Source organism: Suncus etruscus, chromosome 9 (genome assembly GCF_024139225.1).
Source record: "Suncus etruscus isolate mSunEtr1 chromosome 9, mSunEtr1.pri.cur, whole genome shotgun sequence".
Classification (NCBI taxonomy): domain Eukaryota; kingdom Metazoa; phylum Chordata; class Mammalia; order Eulipotyphla; family Soricidae; genus Suncus; species Suncus etruscus.
In genome coordinates this window covers 42,662,462-42,677,614 of record NC_064856.1, presented here as the reverse complement: position 1 = coordinate 42,677,614, position 15,153 = coordinate 42,662,462, and positions in this window count along the sequence as shown.

Here is a 15,153-nt window from a genome sequence, read left to right as displayed (position 1 = left end):
AGACAAATGAAAGCAATCTTATACCACAGAGATTGACACTCATCATTAAAACAAGAATCAATAGTATTGGCATATATGTAGAGAAAAAGGAATTCTTACTCATTGTGGTAAGCATGTTGATTTGTTCAACAGTTTTGGAAGTATATGGGCATCTATCAAAGAGCTAAAATTTTAGCTTCCTTGAGATTCACCAATTTCACTCCTGGGAATATACTCTAAGGGTCCAAAAAATACAATGCAGAAAAGACATCTGTACTACTATGTTAATTACAGCATTAATCACAAGAGCCAATATCTGGAAACAAAATAAGTGTCCAACAACTGATTACTGGTTGAAGAGATAAAAATATATATTCAAAATGAAATAAATTAGGACCATAAGAAATGATAAATTCATGCAATTTGCTGATTCACAATGAATCTGGAGAATATACTGAGTGAAATAAAGAGAGGAACAAACACAGAATGATCTCAGCCATATCAATTTTAAAGAAATATAATAGAGAAATAACAAATTCCCAAAGGCAGGAGAAACAAAGAACAGAGCTAATCATACTGGGGACTACTGAATGGGGAAAGTGTGAGGAATAGGGCTAATAAGTGACCACTAGTACAATGATAGAGGGATGTGTTCGCTCCACATCAGAAGTAGGAGCTAAAAGGAGAAAAAGAGATACCTGTGATGCTCTATCAGTAGCATTAATATAAACTACAAGGCAGCAAAGTATATATGCCATTCTGGCATAGAAGTAGGCTGGGTAGCAGGAAAAAAAAATGGGGACACTGATGGAAGGAAGTGGATTCTGGTGGAAGGATTAGTTTTAAAACATTCTATGCCTGAAACATAATAATGAATAACTGTAAGTTTGTGATTCAATAACTCATTTGTTCTTTAAAAGATGTGCTTCTTATCCACTAAACATTGCTGGAAACTTTCCTTGGTTTCCCCACATATGCTTCAAAACATAAAGCAAAACTACGAAAACCAAACAAAATAAACAAACAACCCCCCCCACAACTTCAATATTATTTGTAACTTTCTACAGGAAAGCAAATTGCATATAAGGCGGTTCCCATAAGATTAATCATGGAATGTGTGTGTGTGTGTGTGTGTGTGTGTGTGTGTGTGTGTGTAGTTTTTGGGTCACTCTTAATGGCACTCAGAGGTTATTCTTAGCTTTGCTCTGAAAAATCATTTCTGGCAAGTTCAAGGTATCATATGAGATGCTGTGGATCAAACCTGGGTTTCCTTATTCAAGGCAATTGCCCTATCTTCTATGCTATCACTCCAACCCCATAACTATGGTCTTTTACAAAGAAACCATGCAAGGAACAAATATTTCAAAGTTCTCAAGAAAAAAACTTTCAGGAAATAATACTTTATGCTACTATTTTTTACTTAGTATTGAAAAAACAATAAAGATTTTTACAAATAGACAAAAATTTAGGCAATCCATCATTAATAACCTTATCTTGCAAGTATTATTTCAGGAAAGTATATAAAGCAAAATGCTCATCTAAAAGTAATCAATAAAACTGTAGTACACCAAAATTAGATAAAAATTATTAGAAGGAGGTGGAGTGGAGAAGAATAAGATAAATGAGTGTAAGAATACTTTGCCTAATAGAACACTTAAGTAAGCTGACATATATGATTCAAAAGAGCCTTCAAACAAATTCTATGGTAGAAAACCATATGGAGTTAAATATTTTATATTGTATATATTACATATTATATAATTATTATAACTATATAATTATATATTATTATATATTATATATAAATATTGTATATTTAACAATATTTTTATTTTGATGAAAAAAATATATAAGAGAGAAAATACCTAAAGGATAAAAGGAATGACAGTTTAGAAAAAAACTAAGTAGTATAAAACATTTGAAAGAAAAAAATCCAAGTTTCTGTTGTAACAGAAAATTTATCTTTATAACTAAGGACAACTTGACCTAAAATATAGCTAAAAAGGAAAAATTGTGCTGTTAATATCCAACACATGGATTTAATATCTATTCTATAAAACCAGAAATTACCCCCCCCAAATTTTTTCAGAAAAATTTAAGACATTATCATTAAACAATGTACAATATACTTCTCAATAAGCATTGGATCACAAAAACAAAATGGAGGGTTAGAATACATGCTTTCTGGATTTGGTGCTTCTATTTAATTTCAGACACTGAAAAATTCTGTGATGCACGATTCCTGGAGTGGCCCCAGAACACTGACTGAGTTTACACCTCCATTAAAAATATATATAAATTTGAAAATAAAATAAAACTTTAAGAACTGATAGTGTGCATTAAAGTTGAAAACATAACTAAAATACATTAGTAAAATAAAAAAACTCACATAAACAATTTAACCTTATTACTAAAACAACTTGAACTAGAATAAAGGCAAAAACTAAAGAAAGTAAAATTCAAAACCAGTAACAAAAAACAGAAAACAAAGGGCCAAGGTCTGTTTTTTTCTAAAAGATAAAAGCATCAACAAATCTTTCACTACCTTCAGATATATAATTAATAAAACTATAATATAATCAGAAACAAATAGTTAAAATATCAACATGACAATAAAATATAAAAGTGAATAAAACACCTCTATGAATAAATATGACAATATGTTAGATAACCTTGACTAAATATTTTAAGCAAAATACAGTATATCCTACCAATATTTAAACAAGAAGCTTAAAAATATGAACCCAAGTATCTAAATAAAAAAATAATCAAAATTATTACTGCCCAAAAAACCATGTCTAAGACTAGAGAACTTTCCTAGTGAAATCTGTAAACTTCCCAAGAATTAGTGTATTATTCCCAAATTATTTCCAAAACTCAAAGAGAAAACATTTTAAAACACATCTTATGAGATCAGCATTACCCTAATATTAAAACCAGAAAAGGTAATAAATCAAAACAAAGCAAAATAAATGGTACAAGCAAAAAATATAGATGCTGACGATGCAAATGTTTTCAGGATTGGAGAGACAGTACAACAGCTAAGGTCTTGCAGTAACTAACTCATATTCAATACTTTAAGCTCTGACCACAGCCCAAAATTTAATGATTTAATTCAACAATACAATAAAAGGATCACATGTCATGTGGAATTTATTCAATGAAGTTAAGAGCTGGTCAACAAAAGCAAATAAATTGATGTAAAACACTACACCAATAGAAGGCTAAAATTAATATGACTAGGAACTAGAGAAAGTACAATGAGCAAGTCATTGCCTTGCATGCAGAACACCTGGGTTCAATCCTCAGGTCTCCTTATCATCCTCAACCTAAGTTCTCCAGCAATGATCTCTGAGCACACTAACAAGAGTAAGCCCTGAGCACATGCTAGTCAAAGAAAGAAAAGAGAAGAGCAGAATCTTGATGATTTTATGTATAGTCATAACATCATTGACCAAATTAAATTTGGAATGAACTAATTTTATCAGCTTTCCCAATTAACCAAAAATTGAAACATATTACAGAATATAGCAGTCAACAGAATGTCTATAGGACTTTATTTCCTGAAATTCCTCTACTTCGGAAGTATTCTAAGGTATTCAATAGGACAAAATAAACTAAGGCTTTCTATTCATTTTGGAATGTTAAATCTATTAAATAAGATTTCTTAAATTTGTAATAATCAGGGGCCAGCGAGGTGGCGCTAGAGGTAAGGTGTCTGCCTTGCAAGCGCCAGCCAAGGAAGGTTCGATCCTCCAGCGTCCCATATTGTCCCCCCCAAGCCAGGGGCAATTTCTGAGCGCTTAGCCAGGAGTAACCCCTGAGCATCAAGTGCGTGTGGCCCAAAAAAACAAAAAAAAAAATTGTAATAATCAAGACGTTCACTAGTAGATGAATGAATAAATAATGTATGGAGGTACACTGCTATTCAGCATTCAAAAAATAGTCTGTAAAATTATAAACCTATATAAAGAAATTTGAAATGCATATTGTGAAAAGAAATTGAATATGAAAGTATCACATACCATATAAGTCACTGTCGTATGGCACTCTGGAAAGAGAAACTGATGGAAGAATCATGTGATTCAGGGCTGTTGGTGAAGGAGGAAGAATAGACAGAGTATACAGAAATTTTAGGTCAGAAAATTAATTCTCTCTGATATTGAAATGGTATGTAGACATCACTATAATATTCACCAAAATCCATGCAATATACAATCAAGAATAAAACTAAATATGAGCTCAGAACCAAAGATTATAAACTGTAATATAAGTCATTCATATAGCAAGTGTATACTTTCTTGTAAGGTTGAAATGTTAGAGCAATAATTTTCAATCACTGCCTCCATATTCCAATTCTGGTCACAGTTGTAGAAGGATTGATAAATAATGGTCTGCTGCCTTGGCTATAACTTTTGATCTGTGGACTGGTATGCCGGGAAATGGCTGTCCAGAGAAGATTGAAGAAAACTGGTTTAGAGAATATATGAGAACTCACTGTATTTTATTTCACTTTTCAAACTCAACAAAATTCTAATAAAATTAAAAACATTCTGGTCATCTGAGTAAAAAGCTTAGCATTATTATCCCCACTTGGGAATCAAAGGAAACTTAAATTATACAATGAGAAAATGTTATTATTGGAATCTGACCTTAAGCCTCTTATTTCTGAATCATTCCTCCTTATTATACAAAGAAACTCTGGTCAAAAATTAATATTTTTCTGATATCCAGAGGAAGAGTTTCAGTCCCTGTTGAACTGTTCAATGAGTTATGAAAATAGATTATTAACATTCTTTTGCTATAGAACTGTGAGAAAACTGGGAGCCATAATTAATTTTTAAAAATAATAACCTAGGGCTATAGTTCAGTGGCAAAGTGATTGCCTTTGTAAGTATAAAACCTAGGTCTGATTTCTGGCACTACTAAAGATGTAAAAAACATATAAGCAGAGGAATTATTGTGGGGACATGAAATTCTATCTCATTATTTTCCTGATCAAAATAATTTCTACATATAGTGACTCATTTGTAGTTAAATGAGTCTTGTGAGCAAATACAAGCTAATAGAATATGGATAGAAAAGTTTATTTTTGTGGGTATATTTTGTGAGAGTATTTTGTGGGGAAGCTCCTATTTAGTTATTCAAGGGCTAAATAAACACAGCATGTTTCTTACGGGCCACTTCTGTCTGCGTAAGGACACCACATCCCTGCCTCTCAAACGCAAAGTACATGTTTCAATCATTGAAGCTATCTCTCAGATCCTGAACACTATTTTCTTTTTTCCCTGTTTCTACCATTACTTTCCTTTCTGATCTTCTTTCTCACCTTTATTTATTTTCTTCTTTGTCCTTCTCTTCCCTAAGCTCAAAGCCCAAGGGTGATCTAGGCAATGCCTTTTATTAGATTACATTTTCTCATCCAGTTAACACGGATAAATGAGACCATCCTGTTTTTTCTTTCTTATGGTTTACTTCACTACTTTTTATTTTATTCAATTATGAATATGCTTTTTAAATTATGGTAATTATACAAAAGTTTATTAATTATAAGTATGCATAAAGTGATGGTTAGAGAGATAGTACAGTGTATAGAGAGCGTTTCTTGCACATATTGTACTGGTTTAATTCCCAACACCCATATAATTGCCTTAACCACCACCAGCAGTGATCCCTGAGAATAGAATCAGAAGTAAACCCAAAGCACCAGCAGTTATGGCCCCCAAAACAGGACAAACAAACAATAACAACAACAAAAATAAGTATCGTGGACAAAATAATAGTACAATAGGTTTTTTATTTGCCTTGTGCAGAAAACAACACAGGTTCACTTCCTGACACTAAATATAATCATCCCAAAACCACTAGAAGATATTCCTAAGTATAGACACAGGAGTAAGCCCTGAAAACAAAACCATAATAGATAGATGATATATAGAGAAATAGAAAGATAAACATAGTAATTAAATAGCCAGAGCGATAGCACAGCAGTAGGGCATTTGCCTTGCACGAGGCTGATTCAGGGAGGACCTGGGTTAGATCTCCAATATCCCATATGGTTCCCCAAGCCAGGAGTAATTTTTGAACTCATAGTCAGGAGTAATCCTCTGAGTGTGATCCCCTGAGTGTCACAGGGGTTGACCCCCCCCAAAAAAATCAAATACACAATGGTAGCTGATACAATTTACATCCTTGTGGTTTTATGGCTGTATGTTTTGTAGTCCATGGTGTGCTCTATCTTGGAGAATTTCCCATGAAGAATTTGTATTCTGCTTTGGAGGAACAGCCATATACATATAAAATATATAATATACTATATATAATATCACATTACATATATTACATATTATGCATAGTATTCTATATTGGTAAATATTACTATATATTATGTTCCATATAGTATGTTATATAGACTATATATTAATATCTATATAATGCAGTTGTCTTAATTAAAATTATCAAAGAGAAAATTCATATGCTATTAGTGTTAAATATATACTAGATTTATATATATATAAGTATATATATGTATATATATACTAGATATTGTTCAAAATTTGACAATATTACTGTGGGCCAAAATCATGACACTCAGTATTTATTTCCAATTCTGTATTCATGTACAACATCTGGTGATGCTCAGATAACAATATGAGTTGATAAGAATTTAACACATGCCTTACCTTCTGTATATTCTCTCCAGCCTCAGGGAAATTTTTTAGTCTAAACAAAATAATTATATTGGAAAGTTATGCAATTTCTTTCCATCTGGAAGGATGCTTTTAAATGCAATAGATAAGCAACTGTTACATTTTGTGATTGAGAATATGGGGAAAGTAAAGTTGTACTTAGCACAAACCCCAACTCTTATCGTCTTTCATTAAATAGACCATGTCTTTACAAAGTATGTTCTATTTTAATTTAGATTAAACATCACAAGTGATTATCTAATGGTAATGTAAATGAGATTCTGTGGTCATTACTCATAGAAAGCAATTTTATCTTTGTGTCTCGAATTTAAGATCTGTTAATAAGAAGGATACTTAATATTGGATGCTTGTAAAGATAACATTTCAGGCTTAAACCTCAATCAAGGGGCTGGAATGAAAACAGTCTCTTCAATAAATGGTGTTGGAACAATTAAATAACTTCATGTTTGAAATTTAAGATAAAAACATATCTTTCACCTTACACAAGTCAATTAATAGTGGATTAAAAACCTTGAGATTAGACCTAAATCCATTAAGTTAATTGAGGAAAGCATAGGCAGAACACTCCAAGACTTAGACCTCAAAGAAGTCTTCAATGAAAGGATGTCAATGGCAAGGACTATATAATCATATCTGAATAAATGGGACTGCATCAAACTAAAAGCTTCTATATGATAAAAAAAAATCCATAGGATAAAACCAAAAGATAGCTATCTGAGTGAGAGAAAAATTTTGCATTCAACACATCAGGTAAAAATTTGGTATCTAGAATATACAAAGTACTCACAAATTACTCACAAAGACTAATTCCACAAAACCTAACAATCCTATAAAAAATGGGTAGAGGAAATGAATAGACACCTCTCTAAGGAAGACCAACAGATAGTCAATTAGAAGAAGAAAAAATGCTCATCATGACTTATCATTAGGATAATTCAAATAAAGACAATGATGAGATATCTTATACCAGAGAAGATGGCACATATCAAAACTACTGAGAACAATCTCTGTTGGGGGAGATGTGGTGAGAAAGAAACTCTCATTGATGGAGGGTAGGAATACTGTCTGGTCCAATCACTATGAAAACACTATGAAGGCTTCTCAGTAAATTCAAAATTGAGCTGCCATACAACTTGGCAATTCCATTTTTGGTATCTATACCCAAGATAAAGAAACATACATCCAAAATTATATATGCACACTATTCATTGCAATACTCAGAACAATAGCTAAGACTTAGCTATACAACAGATATATGGATATTGAAGATGCGTGTTCTTATATACAATGGAATACTACATACCTCTGAAGAATGATGCAATCATGCAATTTATTAAATTGAAACATATTATGTTAAATGAAGTAAGTCAGAGGAAAAATAATAGAGAATAATATCACTTATATGTGGTATTTATAATAGCTGCATGAAGAAATGCAATGGTTTAAATGGAAGTTGTCCTAAACACCATTGGCCCCAGAGCATAGTAAGGATAAAGCAAGAAATTGAGTGGAAGAGGAGAAATGTAGTATATAAAAAAGTTTTCATAAAATTATTCTTGGAATTGTTGTATATAAAAATATTTTCTTAGGATTGTTCTGTGACTATTGCCCCATCTAGACCTTCCAGGTGGGGGCCCTGTGGAGTTGGCAATAAATAGCTTGATAGACAGGGAAAGGGAGTCTTTTTGTGAGAGCTGGTTACAGGCTGCAAGAGGACTCTCTCTCTCTCTCTCTCTCTCTCTCTCTCTCTCTCTGCCCAATCTTTTACACCTTAACCTTCTTGTCTGTGTGGATTATTATTTGCTGTAGATAAATATTACCAAGATCTCCCCCCAGAAAGGGGACAAGGGGGTGGGAAGTAATTTCTCATTCTGAGTACTATTTGTGGATTCACAAACACCTAACAAAGGATTTAACAGCACAGATTCCCTACATATGGCACCCGGAATAGGTGAAACTGGAACCTCAATAACTCTAAGTGAAACACTTTATTGGAAATTGCCTCTGGAGATCCTTGGATGGCTTCTATGGTCATTCACGTTGATTGTGCCACCTTGTTACAAATTCTTTGGTTCTGCATTTGTCAAGTGAATTATTCCATACTATTTAAAACGAATAGGCTGATGATAGGAAAATTTAATGGTTTTGGATGGTTGTGGTCTATAGTTCAAACAAAAATTTATACTCAAATATTTGCCTCGCCTATGTTGTCTCCATCCATCATAGTTTGTGGAATCTCTGTGTTGGCTAATATTGTTATCGTGAGCATAGATATTGGCTGGTGTTTAGGAAGCAAAAAGTGTGGAAAAAGCGAGGCTAAGACCAGCATGGATAATAAGGAGATCTATCCAATGAAAATCCAGGTCAAAGTGCAGGCTGATGAATCTAGCACCACCATAAAAAATATAGGCATTTTTCCCAGCAAAAATCTACTCGGAATTGTAATTTAGAAACTCAGGACCCAAATCAAAATATTAACATTGATGACCAACCCCCAGTGCTAAGTCCACAAGTGAGTCCTGATTCTGTACACAGAATGGAATCACATAATAGTCCCAATTCAGATGAACAATCACAGGCTAGTGCTTCACATGTCAGGCCTCAGAGGCCTGTGTAGAGTATTTGTGCTAATCCAGCCTCAGTTCTGTTACAGACAGTAAATGTGTCAACCTATGAAACCCTTGAAATAGAAGACATGGAACGGTTTAAGAAAGCATGTAAGGACTTTGGGCCAGTTTCTCCATACTGTCTGGAAATACTAAGACTTTGGTGTCGAAATCACTTTGGACCCTGCATAAATTTAAAAAACTAGCTGAAATATGCCTGCTATCTAAACAGAGAACCGAATGGTAGATGTTATATGCGGAGGGTGTGAAATCCAAATTATATAGCACAGATGGAACAAAAAAACAAGTGGCATGGGTCAATCTCTTATATGAATTATTAATGGCAGAAAATCAATATGTAGATATTCAGGCACAAGCTGCTTTACTTAAGGAAATCTTAAAATAATTAAAGATATTGCAGTATCTTCATGGAAAAAATTGATATGAACAGCACTGGTGCAAGAACCTTTTTACGAATTACCCAAGGTCCCCATGAGCCATATGTGGAGTTTGTAGCTAAGCTTAAAGATGCTTTGAAAACACAAATCAAAGATAAGCAGTTTAGAAAATTTCTAGAAAAATGTTTGGCTTATAATGCGAATTTGGCCTGTAAATTGATATTGGCCCCTTTGCAGGACAATGCTGACTTAAATGAATTTTTATATGCCTGCAGAAATGTTTATGATATGCCTCATTCATCAGCAAACCTGGATCCAGTACAAACCTTTGCAATTAGTAAGGGAACAAAGCCTCTCTACCCCTGGGGACAAAGCGCCACCCAAAAGCCAGGTCTCTGTCCAAAATACAAGAGAGGTCACCACTGGGCAAAAGACTGCAGATCCGGAAATCTCCCCAATAATAACACAGCAAGAGGTTTTAACACTATACCCAGGAGACAATTTGTCTGTTACCATTGTGGAAAACAGGGCCATATCAAAAGGAATTGCCATCTTTTTGTAAATCCAGCTTCTCAGGGACCCACATTTTCAATGCAGGGAAATGGCTACAGGGCCCATCCCCAGGCCCTTGCAAATCAGGGGCAAAGTCCTCAAACAGTAATTCTTCCCAGCCCAGCCCAAGAAGATTTCTCACAATTAGCGAATTAATTCATTCCACTCCTGAGAGCGCTGGGCTTGATATAACGTGCCCGGAGGACATAACAATTTACTCAGGAGCATGTCCTTATATGTTAAAAACTGGCATTGTGGGCCCGCCATCCCCAGATAAAATGAGTTTGATTCTGGGCAGAAGTTCCCTCAACGTAAAGGGTATATCAGTAACCACAGGTGTCATTGACTCAGATTCAAAGGGAGAAATTATTGTAGTTATTACTGTACTGGCTACTTAGACATTCAAAAAGGGAGGGGCAATTGCCCAGATAGTAATAGTGCCTTATGTCAAATTTGGGACTTCAGATAAGACACAAATTGGAGGTTTCAGAAGCACAGATGCAGGGGCCACCCACAACTCACTCGTCGCTCTGGTTACTAAATTTAAAGATGAAAACCCAATGATTAAACTTCACTTACAAAGGCAACCCTTTACAGGTATGATAGATACCAGGGCTCAAATTACCGTAATTTCTGATAAAAAATAGCCAGAAAATTGGCTTCTACAAGAAATTCCATACTCACTAGAACGAGTGGAAGGCTTAAGATCCTGTCTGTTAAGTAAAAGGACTATTGTAGTTCACAGCCCAGAAAATCAAAAGGCTATAATTAGACCTCATGTAGGCCCATTATCACAATCCCTGTGGGGCTGTGACCTACACAAACAGTGGAAGGCAGAATTCCACATCCCATTAGCTCCAGAAGAGTCTGGAACTTCTCCTGAAATAAAAACTCATAATTTTTGGTAGGGGCCACTGCCAGAAAAAAAACCCAGCACCGATAAAAATAAAATGGAAATCTGACGAACCGATTTGGATAGGTCAGTGGCTCCTTAAAATTGATAGATTAAAGGTGCTTACCGAATAATTGGAAGGACAGCTAAAATTAGGGCATATTGAGCCTTCATTTTCTCAATGGAATTTGCCTATATTTACCATACAGAAAATGTCTGGTAAATGGAGAGTGTTGATGGATCTGAGAGCTGTGAACATATATCTATGGTACCTATGGGAAAATTGCAAACAAGTTTACCATCACCTGTAGTTATCCATAAGGAATGGCCACTAATTATAATTTATTTGAAAGACTGCTTCTATCATATTTCTATTCACCCAAATGATAAACACCGTTTTGCATTCTCAGTTCCTTTTATCAATAATATCCATCCCTGCCAGTGGTTTCAATGGACTGTCCTCCCCAGGGGCATGCTAAGTTCCCCAACAATGTGTCAATTTATTGTAGATAAGATTTTGAGCCCTACTCCTGAAAGATTTCCCCAAGCCATGATCTTTCATTATACTGATGATATCCTTATCACAATGAACAATGAAACAGATCTACAGGAAGTATATTCTTATATTATTGACTGTTTGCAAACAGCAGAACTGAAAATAGCTTTAGAAAAGATACAGACTATGCCACCATATCAATACTTGGGTTTTATTTTGGACCGAACATCGATACATCCACAAAAAATTTCCATCAAAAAGAAAACTTCTTTTCAGAGACTTTTAGGTGATGTAAATTGGCTCCTGCCTGCACTAGGAATCCCAAATGCAGAACTGTCTAATCTGTTTAAAACTTTGGAGGGTGATCCTGCCTTAGACAGCCCGGGAAATTTAACTACAGCAGCCAAAACTGAATTGGACATCTTCTTGAACAGGTTGCAAAAATCATTTCTCTCAAGATTCATCCCGGAAAAGGTTTCTTTGTTAATCTTCCCTACAAAAGAAACCCCTATGACTGCATTGATGCAACAGGCAGGCCCTCTCGAATGGATGTATTAACATAACAAACAATCTCGGTCTGTGATATCTTATTTGAAATTAATTTCAGAACTCATTATCAAAGCAAGACTCAGATCTATATCTTTATTAGGATTTGACCCTGATATATTAGTATTGCCAATATCAAAAAAGAAAATTGTGTCAATATTGCCTCTTAATGAATCTCTATAAAGGGCCCTTTCAGATTTCATAGGAGAAATTTCCTCTCATTATCCATCAAGAAAGACATGGGACTTTTTGAAAAAGACTCAGTTTGTTATTTCTTCAATCGTTCAGGACTCTCCTATCCCCAATGCAAACGTCTTTTATATCGATGGGTCTAGCCGGGGAAAGGGAGGAATAACCGGAGAAAACATGAAAATAACTATAGATACCAAGTATAAGTCCACACAGAAAGTTGAATTAGCACGTTAATTTACCTATTAGAAAATGTATCTGAAGTCATGAATGTCGTTTCTGATTCTTTGTATGTGGTAAATTTATGTCCGGTGATAGCCACGGCCTCTCTCGATGCTCATACCCAATTATACAGAATTTACTAAAAATATTACAACAGCTTATTCAAAAACGAACTGAAACCATCTTCATCACGCATATTAGAGCCCACTCAGGTCTTCCAGGGCCAATGGCTCAAGGAAATAAAACTGCGGATTTGTTGGCAATGCCCATATTCAAGTCACCTGCAGAGGAACATACAGCACTACACACGAATGCCTGCCACTTACATGTAAATTATCAGATTCCCTGGAGGCAAGCTAGATAAATTATAGAAAGGTGTGACATATCTGCCCCATTAGCAAAAAAGACTCACATAGCAGGAGCAAACCCAAGAGGCTTACAGTCTAATGAACTATGGCAAATGGATGTAACTCAAACAGATTTATTTCCAAAGAAACCTTACCTTCATGTGGTGGTGGACACTTATTCTTGGTTTATTTGGGCAATCCCTATGTCTTCCCAAAAGTCTAAGGCAGTTTGCAGTTTTCTTTTACAATGTTTTTCAGTTATGGGTGTTTTGTATTCCATTAAAACTGATAATGGGCCCGCCTATATCAGCAAAACTTTTGAATTCTTTTGTAAAGAATGGCAGATAAAATAGCTGAAAGGAATCCCCCAAAATTGCCAAGGACAGGCTATTGTCAAGAGGGCCCACAGGATGCTAAAAACTCAATTACAAAAGAATAGAAAAAGAGGTTTAGCACCTACTGAGCTGTTATCTTTGACTCTTCTCACACTATATTACCTAAACTGACCCGAAGGGGAAAGTTACACTGCAGGGGAAAGACATTTTAAAGAAGCTATTCAGAGACAAGAAGCATCACATACACCGGTTTGGATCAAAGAGGATGAAAAATGGATCGATCGCTGGATATCTTCTTCTGAGAGGAAGGGGGTATGCACATGTTGGTACAAATGACAATCCCCCCAATAAATTTTGGGTCCCTTTATGCCTCATCAGAAATTGAATTAGCATGAATGACAAGGATCAGGTTGCTGGGACTATAAACTTGCCCCTACATCAAATACAAAATGCTCAAAACACTGACAATTGTAACATGGCTGAGGCCTCCGGGAAAGTAAACAAGGGATTAACTTTCATGCCCAATACCTTGAATGAGATGGACAAGAGTAAAAAACCCTTACATTCCAGAATGCAAATAGAGAAACAGAAACCTGCCTTTACTGGATTACAAAATTTAGGTAACTCATGCTATATGAACTCAATATTATAATGCTTGTATAATATTTCAGACTTAACTCAGTATTTTTATCAAGATCATTATAAAAAATTATTAACAAAGAAAGTCCAAGCGGACATAAAGGTAAATTAGCAGAACAATTTGGTCACCTCATCAAAATCATGGGAAATGGATGTCATAGGAATGTCAATCTGGAGAACTTCAAAGTGACAATTGGTTTACTTAATGACCAATTTGCTGGACACAACCAACAGGATCCTCACGAATTATTGATGTTTCTGATAGAGGGACTACATCAGGATTTGCTTACTGAAAACTTAAGGGCAGATAAAACTATACACCTGATAGACAATGAAAAACATGAACAATCTAGGCCTAAACACCAAAAGACTCACAAATCTCTTATATATGACCTCTTTCAAGGACAGTTCAAATTTATACTACAGTGTCTCATATGTCACTACAAGTCTGAGGTTTATGAGATATTTGTTCAGTTGTCCCTGGCAGTCAAGCCTACAGATAAATGTACATTAGAGGAATGCCTCATTGAATTTTTTAAAGATGAAGATTTGAGAGATAACAATAGTATTCATTGTAACAGCTGCAACACTAAAAGGGACTTTTAAAAGAGGACATACTTAAGGAAATTACCTCCAGTATTAATAATTCATTTGAAACGTTTTGCTTTTGATGGTAGACAAGTTGAAAAACTACACACTTATGTGGATTTTCCTTTAGAAAACCTCAACTTAGCAGAATTCACTCAGGATAAAATTACAAAACTGAAAAATACATCTTATCAGTGTCTAACCATTTTGGTAAACTTCATTTTAGACACTGTACATCATACTGTAATATTGACTCAAGACAACACTGGACCAATTTTGATGACAAGAAGATTAAGAAAATTCCTATTGCATTGGTAAAATCTAAAGCAGCATACATCCTGTTTTATATTTCTCAGAGATCTACTATAAATGCCTAATAATCATTTCTTTCATTTGTCAGTTGTCATTAATGCTTTATGATTCATTTCACAGGTATTACCGCTGAATAGGATTGAATATGATGAATCCCCATAGTGGTTGCTTGTATGATGTATTTATGTCTTAATGTCACTATTGATCCAGGCTCACTCGAGAGAAAGCTTCCTCATCATATTAAGGGTTTTATATGGCAATATATTAAGATATACTTATTTAACAACTTTCACTCTTTCACTCTAACATCATTGTTTTATTTCCCTCAATTTAGGCTTCAAG